Below are 8,085 nucleotides of genomic sequence, written 5' to 3'. Positions count from 1 at the left end.
AGATAAATACCTATTGATGCAAATACAATAGTTCATGACTTATGCTTAGCAATTTAAGGACAACTTTTTTTCCCCAAAAAACTTACCTCAAATCACTGAGAGATTATTATTATTATTATTACTACTATTATTATTTTAAGTACATTTAATCCAAGCACCAAGAAAAAAGATGAGAAAATGCTGTGCTGGTCATGGGCATGTGAAGGTCCTATTTTATTCAAGGCAATAGAAAATAGAAATGTGGAGACATAAAAGTCTCTCTTCGATGACAGACTCGGGAAGCACAAGGTAATAGCCAGGTGAAACGATTCAGGGCACACAGCTCATTTATAACCTCTGCCCAAGGCTGTCACGGCACTGAGAGCCCGGGGCAGCCTGGAGACACACCGTGGTATATCGGCAAATGTCCAACCCATCAGCCAGAAAAGAGAGGAGGAAGAGCCAGAGAGGCTCCTGGAGGTCTGGCTGGGACAAGGAGGAAGAGGTCTCCCTGGGACATCGTCTCACCGCGTCGCCTCGTACCATCCGTACTTCAGAGAGATGTCAGATGCGATCTCGGCAGCAAATGCAGGGGGACTTTTTGTTTCCTCTGGAAGGGTGTTCCTAATTGTCAGCAAAGTCCCTTTCACTCTTCATCAGCTCCCTGCACAGCAGTGGGGGTTTGGAGGAGCTCAGTTGAGGTCAAAGCTTCATTGCCATCGAGGCGAAAGGCGGCTCGATAGGAGGATGCGGGTGCAAAATGTGCTCCTGGAAGATCAGAGAATCCCTGAACGGCTTGAGATGGAAGGTACAGCAAAGCCCATCCAGGTCCAGCTCCCTGCCATGGGCAGGGACACCCTCTGCTAGGTCCAAACATGGTTCTGGGGGAGGTAAGAGTCCAAATGAGACCGCATCCTTTTCACTGAGCTGTTTTGCAAAGCTGTTTGACAACATGACCCAAACATGTGCTGTTGAAAGCACTTCTCAGGGTGAAGACAACTTGATGAAGCTGATTTTTAGACCTTGCACGTGTAATTTTAATGGAGCATTATCCATTCACTTCATTCACACACACATGTATGTAGGGACGTGTAGATGTAGGCAACGGTTTCAAGTTGGAGCACAGGAAGTTCTGCACCAATCTGGGGAAGAACTTTTACACAGTGAGGGTGAGGGGGACAGGCTGCCCAGGGGATGTGGAGTCTCCTTCTCTGGAGAGATTCCAGCCCTGTCTGGACACCAACCTGTGTGCCCTGTCCTAGGGACCCTGCTTGGGCAGGGGGTTGGACCTGATGATCTCTGGAGGTCCCTTCCAACCCCTCTGATTCTGTGATATTTGCATTCAAAATGAAAATAGATGCAATTCCAGCCATCATCCACTCTGAGATGGGGTATTTTTTTTTTCCCTTCACATCTGAAGAATTAAGCAGTGCTCTTACAGGCAGGAGGGATAACAACACATTTAGTACAGATGCTAAAAGAAAGAGCATATCAGTGAACTGCGCAGTGATTATGTTGTACCCCTGGGCAATAAGGCTGTCAGAAAATTTCAAAACAAGATGCAAGAATCTAGGGCAGTTCTGTTGCTGGGTCACAATATTTGCTTCGCAGTCCCAGCCTCTATTTTCTGGTTATAAATTCAATCGCGACGTTTCCAGTATCAATTCATCCACTGTCACTGAAAATATGCACAGAGCTCCAAACTCAGACTGGGTTTGGGAAGGAGAGGGGAGGCTGCAGCGGTGGAACATGTTGCTGAGTACGGGAGATGGGGGGACGTGGGAGCCTCTGGCTTTTGCTCAAGCCCAGAGCTCTTCAAATAATTACATGTTATAAACAAGATCAGAAGCTTTGTCTCTGTTATCCACCTCAGCCCCTCGGAAGATTAGGGGTATTGATTAATAAAGCCATCTCAGGCACAGGAGATGCTCTAGAGGGGGGTTCCTCCAGAAGGAAATTATCACAGAATCACAGGGGTTGGAAGGGACCTCCAGAGATCATTAAGTCCAACCCCCTGCCAGAGCAGGGTCCCTAGGACAGGGCACACAGGTCAGTGCCTGCACGGGACTGGAATCTCTCCAGAGAAGGAGACTCCACACCCCCTGGGCAGCCTGTCCCAGGGCTCCCTCACCCTCACTGGGAAGAAGTTCTTCCCCAGATTGGTGAGGAACTCCCTCTGCTCCAACTTGAGGCCATTGCCCATCCCCTAACATCTAATGCCAGACCATCCCCTGGGGAAGCCCATTCTGCTCCTCTCCCACTCTCTCACCTGGTTTTACTTTATCTTTTCTGGAAGAAAATAAAAGAAAAACAACAACAACAAAAACAATACTTGCAAGGGTCCTGGTCACATTCCAACGGGGAAGAGAAGATTTTGAAGTCACCTCTGCAACTGGAAGGTGTTTTTCTGCATGGCAGATTGCAGACTTGCTGAGAGCTATAGAGAAGTGAGTCTTTGGGACTGATTCAGGGATATCAAAATGCCATTTTTACAGGCTGTGTGCACTGCAAGGGGAGTGACGTGGCATCAGCAAACCCTCTCAGACCAGTTTGTCTCCATAGCTAAGAGGACTGACAAACATGGACAAGACTGGTGAGTTGCTGGCACAGGGTGCCCAGAGAAGCTGAGGCTGCCCTTGGATCCCTGGCAGGGTTCAAGGCCGGGTTGGCTGGGGCTTTGGACACCCTGGTCTAGTGAAGGGTGTCCCTGCCCATGGCAGGAGGCTGGAACTAGATGATCTCTGAGGTCCCTTCCAACCCAAAGCAGCCTGAGACTCCATGATTCTATGATTAAGACATAGTTGCCACCAAGCCTTGCTTGATCACCAGGGCAGCCAGTCAAGCACAACTAAATGGTTAAATATGGCATTTTGAGGCACCCCCTCACGTCCAAAATATGGACTATGAACAATGAACTTCCAAATTCAGCAGAAATAGGGCTAATCCTATAGCTGAGAGGGCAATTCCAGAAGGTAATTGATGTCTTTTTAACCTAAAACTGTCAAACTGTATTGAGAATAACAGAGCCTGACAAGTTAAAAGAGAAATTCTAAGATTGATCTGCTTTAGTCCTGAATTTTAACGCTAAGTTGGCATTGAACTTTTATCAGGATAGTATCAAACATTTCCCTGTAAATAAAGGAGCAAAGGGAAAAAAATGGTCTAATGCTTAGAACAAAGCCCATAATATTCAGAACACAGAGTTTCCCCCTTAACTTGGTCAGAATGGTTGAATCCCATTACTCTTCCCAGCTACAACGTGCCTGATAAGAGCAACCTGTTGGGAAGTGGAGGTCACTGAGAATGATAAAATCAAATCCATTTAAGTGAAAACGCTTTTAAATCTCCCCTAGACCCATGTTACCGTGCTGTGGGGAGGCAGATGTAGAGCTCTGCACTGAGAATTTAAGGGCTGATGTGACTAAAAGCCTTTCCAGTTGAAAAAAGACAGGGAAAAGCCATGGAAACTAGAGGCTGCACCAAGAGCAAAGAGCAGGATGAGAAGCTGCAGAGAATGAAAGTTGCTCCTAGAGCTCTATGTGTGCCAGAGTTGACTACAAAACACAGAGCTCCCTTTCTCTAAACCCTTCCCATCTGTGACCTGGGCACCACAGATTTAAACATCCTTAGAGGCAATCACAGGATCACAAGGTTGGAAAAGACCTTTAAGATCATCGAGTCCAACCGTTCCTGTCCTGTGCTAAACCAGATCCCTGAGCACCTCATCTCCCCTTTTTATAAACAGATAAAACATTAAAACAAACCAACCAACCCAACACAAAACCCAAAAACCAAACCAAGCCCACCAAATCACAAAAACCCCTGAGCTAAAATCCAGCCTAAGCAATAACAAAGCAATGAAAAACTCCCCATGACTTCAGGAGACCAAGTTCTTCCCGTGCACATCATCACCCAGGCAGAACTTTGCTGCACCCAGCTCGTTTTAGTGAGATCCAAGGACCAGAGTTATGTAAGAGGCAGAGCAGCATGATGTAAGACCGAGCCAGTCGGAGCAGTGAGATAGCTATTGCTCCCCAGAGAACTCCACAGCACTGTTTATATAGGCTTAAGCTTTTTTTTCCTGTATCAGAGATACACATACCCAGGACAATATCAAAATCTCAGGGCCCCAGTTGGAGTTGGTTGGTTTGATGGGCCAGTTTAGATAAAGGGAAAACAAAGCCCCAACCAAATCCTGAACCAAACCAACAGCTGGTGGGTTATCTTGTGTGTCGATCCCCAGGGGGTAACACAAGACTCAGTTGCCAAACCCCATGTCAGAACAACTTAAGAATATTTATCTCCCATTTATGCAGGCACCTTTTGGGTGTGAGATGGGGATGGAGCAGAAAGAAGAAACAAAAGCACTAGTTTTTAAGGAACTGTTATCCAGTCCCTGAAGGGAGCTGAGAAACTGGAGAAGAATCAGCTTGTTAAGGGACAGACACTGTCAGGACAAGGGGGATGGAGTGAAGCTGGAGGAGGGAAGGGTGAAATGAGATATTAGGGGGAAGTTCTTTACAGAGAGAGTGGTGAGGGGCTGGAAGGGGCTGCCCAGAGAGGGGGTGGATGCCCCATCCCTGGGGGTGTTGAAGGCCAGGTTGGATGGGGCCCTGGGCAACCTTGTGTAGCTCCAGGCCTGGAGGTTGGTGTCCCTGCCTGTGGCAGGGGGTTGGAGCTCTGTGATCCTTGGGGTCCCTTCCAACCCAGACCAGTCTGGGATTCTGTGATTATCCAGAAAACTCAGGTGGTAGCTTCTGTAATACAGGCAAAACCCAGACCTCATTAGTGGTCCATCCACTTTCCTGATGAAAAAGTCTGTAACCCTAGGGAATCCTTCTCCCCACCCCATCTGGGTATAATAACTGATACTCAAAATGCAATTACAGTGGAGCTGTAATTTCATTTCTAACAGTAAATAAAAGGCAACACCTTGGGAGCACATTCCTATGGAACCCCTTGTTTAACTACTGAGGCTTTAAACACTGACCACCCTGCGCGGTGGGAACTCGAGGCAAGTAAATCCCATAAGGTCTGCACCACCCAGCCTGGCAACAACCTCATCATCTTTCCCTTTCAAAAGAAGCACTTCAAAGGTGGCAATTTTTATGTCTCAAAAAAATTCAGAGAAAAATAGCTGGGTACCAGTTTCCAGGGAGGACGGCAAGGCAGTGGATGCTGTTCTCTCTGGCAAGGCGCATCGTACACCAGTCACAGTTTGCTCAGCTTCTCTGGCTGTGAGCAAGGGGACTCTGCAAGCAGCTGACAATTTAAATGATACAGCAATTACTTACTGGCTGACACATGGAGAATACAGCCCGTGTTCAGAGAGCCCCTTAGCTAAGCAAAGGTAAGGCCATTATCCCTGAGAGAGCAACTGGATCCTTGATGCTGCTGAGTTGCCATCATCCCTCAGCACCAACACCTGGATGGCATCAGTGACCTGAGTGACACCTTGACCAAGGACTTGATGATCCAGTGGCTCCCAGCCCCCATCCCTGTTGTGTTTGTGGGTCTATGTTTTTTTTAAATAATAACTATTATTTTTAATAAGTATTATTTTAAATAATTAGTATTAATAATTATTTTAACTAATAACAATTAATTTAAATTATTATTAATCCTTTTCTGCTCTAGGATTTTATACTTTTCCATGCAAGTATCTTTTCTACTTGAGTGGTGGATCTCATCTCAAGATACCCTCACCCACCCCAGAGCTTGGCTGCCCAGACCACCAGCCACTGAGCCCAAGGACAGACAGGAGGCAGCAGCAGGGACACACAGACAGAAGGGGCTGCCCAGCAGAAGAGAAAGTGGGCAAAAAATGTAGCAAATGCATTGGAAATATTTTACAGCACATATAATCCACTGAGTGGCCAAAGCTCCTTTTTATGTGCGATGGATGATGCATTAATTATTTTATGGATAATTTCTGACCCATCATCGTAACGACACAGCCAAATGCTTGAAAGACCATGATGAGCAGGGGTGATTAAGCGCCTTGGATGGTGCACTTACACCTTTTCCAGTTCATTATACAGGGGAGGAACAGCACTCTGGCAGGAATCCTGCAAAACAAATGAAATTCTAACCTAAAGCACCTCACGGTTTTGGCTTCCCCATCTGAAAGTAAATCACAGACTCACAGAATCACAGGGGTTGGAAAGGACCTCCAGAGATCATGAAGTCCAACCCCCTGCCCAAGCAGGGTCCCTAGGACAGGGCACACAGGTCGGTGTCCAGATGGGGCTGGAATCTCTCCAGAGAAGGAGACTCCACACCCCCTGGGCAGCCTGTCCCAGGGCTCCCTCACCCTCACTGCAAGGTGACACAGAGGTTAGGAAGTAATCCAGAAGTTAGGAAGCAGAGATAAATTCACCAGCTACTTTCTGCTGCCCATTCTTAACTAACAGCCTTTATCTTCCCTCTCCCCCTTCACCCATCCTTCCCCAGCCCCCTACACGACGCTCAGGTACCACAGCACCTCGCGGGGTGCTGCTGAATACTCACATCACTTCTCAGCACACACAACACCAGCATGTGCTCTGCTTTGTTTTTCCACTCGCTCTGCTCTTGCCTGAAGGTGCCTTCCTCTGCTCCATCGTTCTGTTTTAGGAGAGGAGAGAAATGCAGGCGACATTCGTTTTATAGTTCGACTACAGGTAAATTATCTGGTAAAATAGGTGAGCACTTGGCTTCCTTCCCTTTCATTTCTTTTTTTTATCGTGGAAATAAAAAGCAGCAGGGGTAGGGATTTATTATTATCAGCCTGGTGTAATCTGAGTAACATTTGATGCAGTACATGCTGCATAAAGCCCGGTCTAGATGGCAAAGCCCCCATCCATGTGATGCCAGGTTCTCCCCAACCCCCTGGCCCGCAATGTTTTGCCAGGAAAAATGTTTTCCAAATGCCCACATCTCCACTGGAATGGTCCTGATGGCTTCTGGGCCATGGCCAAGCTGGGGGGTGCTGTTCCTAAATGTGATGATGGCTCCAGCATGGAGCCATGTGGGGGGTTCAGCCCCTCCTTCGGGGCAAGATGGTCCAGGGAGCACCAGATGATGCTCAGAATCACAAGGTAGGAAAAGACCTTTAAGATCATTGAGTCCAACTGTTCCTGCCCTGTGCTAAACCAGATCCCTGAGCACCTCATCTCCCCTCTGTTAAACACACCCAGGGATGGGGACTCAGCCCCTCCCTGGGCAGCCTGTGCCACAGCCCCACAACTCTGCCAGGGAAGAACTTTCCCCTCACATCTGAGCTGACCCTGCCCTGGTGCAGCTTGAGCCCATTGCCCCTTGTCCCATCTCCTGTCCCCTGACTGAAGAGACCATCGCCCACCTCTCTGCACCCTCCTGTCAGGTAGTTGTAGGTGGTGATAAGGTCCCCTCTCAGCCACCTCTTCTCAAGGCTAAAAGCATGGCACAGGCAGAGCCAGGCACAGACAGCTCTCCCCTCAGAAATCCAAACATTCCCACCCATAGGATTAACTTGGGAGGTGAAACCACCCCAAAACTCTCCAGTCTCATTCTTAGGAAACCCACCTTTCAGCTGTTCCCTTTTAAAACAATTCCCTCATTAATCAACAGAACTCAGGAGGGATGGGGAAGGAGGGAGAGGAGGTGGGGAGGGGAAGAACATCTTAAATGCACACGTCAGTGTGTAGAATCAAGCAGCAGGAGCAGCCAGGCTCCCGCTCCCACACGGGGCTTTGCGGTCACTGGTCACTTCCAATTAGCTCGTACCACCGGCTAATGTTTGCTGTCAGCCAGAAACAAGGAGCACTGGAGAAAAATAAGTTCCATGCAGAGACTTTGGGGTTGTTTTTAATGGTACTACCATGGCCTGCAGGAAAGAAAAGCATCCCTGCTGAACTTGGGTAACTCCGCGTTAGATAACGCTGCCGGAGCTTGGCGCAGCTTTGGTCCCCCCCCCCCTCCTGCCCATGATGTGCCAGGGTGAGGTTTTTCCCTCGGGATCAGCCTTTCCCTGCTAGCATGGAGCTGGCACTTGTCCTGCCAGGGCTCTGAAAGAGCCTTGTAGGCACCAAGCACACAGGAGGAAATGCTGCAGGGGTGGGCACTGGGGTGGAAATCAGCACAGTG

This window comes from Gallinula chloropus (genome assembly GCF_964237585.1).
Source record: "Gallinula chloropus genome assembly, chromosome: 5".
Taxonomy (NCBI): domain Eukaryota; kingdom Metazoa; phylum Chordata; class Aves; order Gruiformes; family Rallidae; genus Gallinula; species Gallinula chloropus.
The sequence above is the reverse complement of the archived record's forward strand: the minus strand, read 5'-3'. Positions refer to the sequence as shown.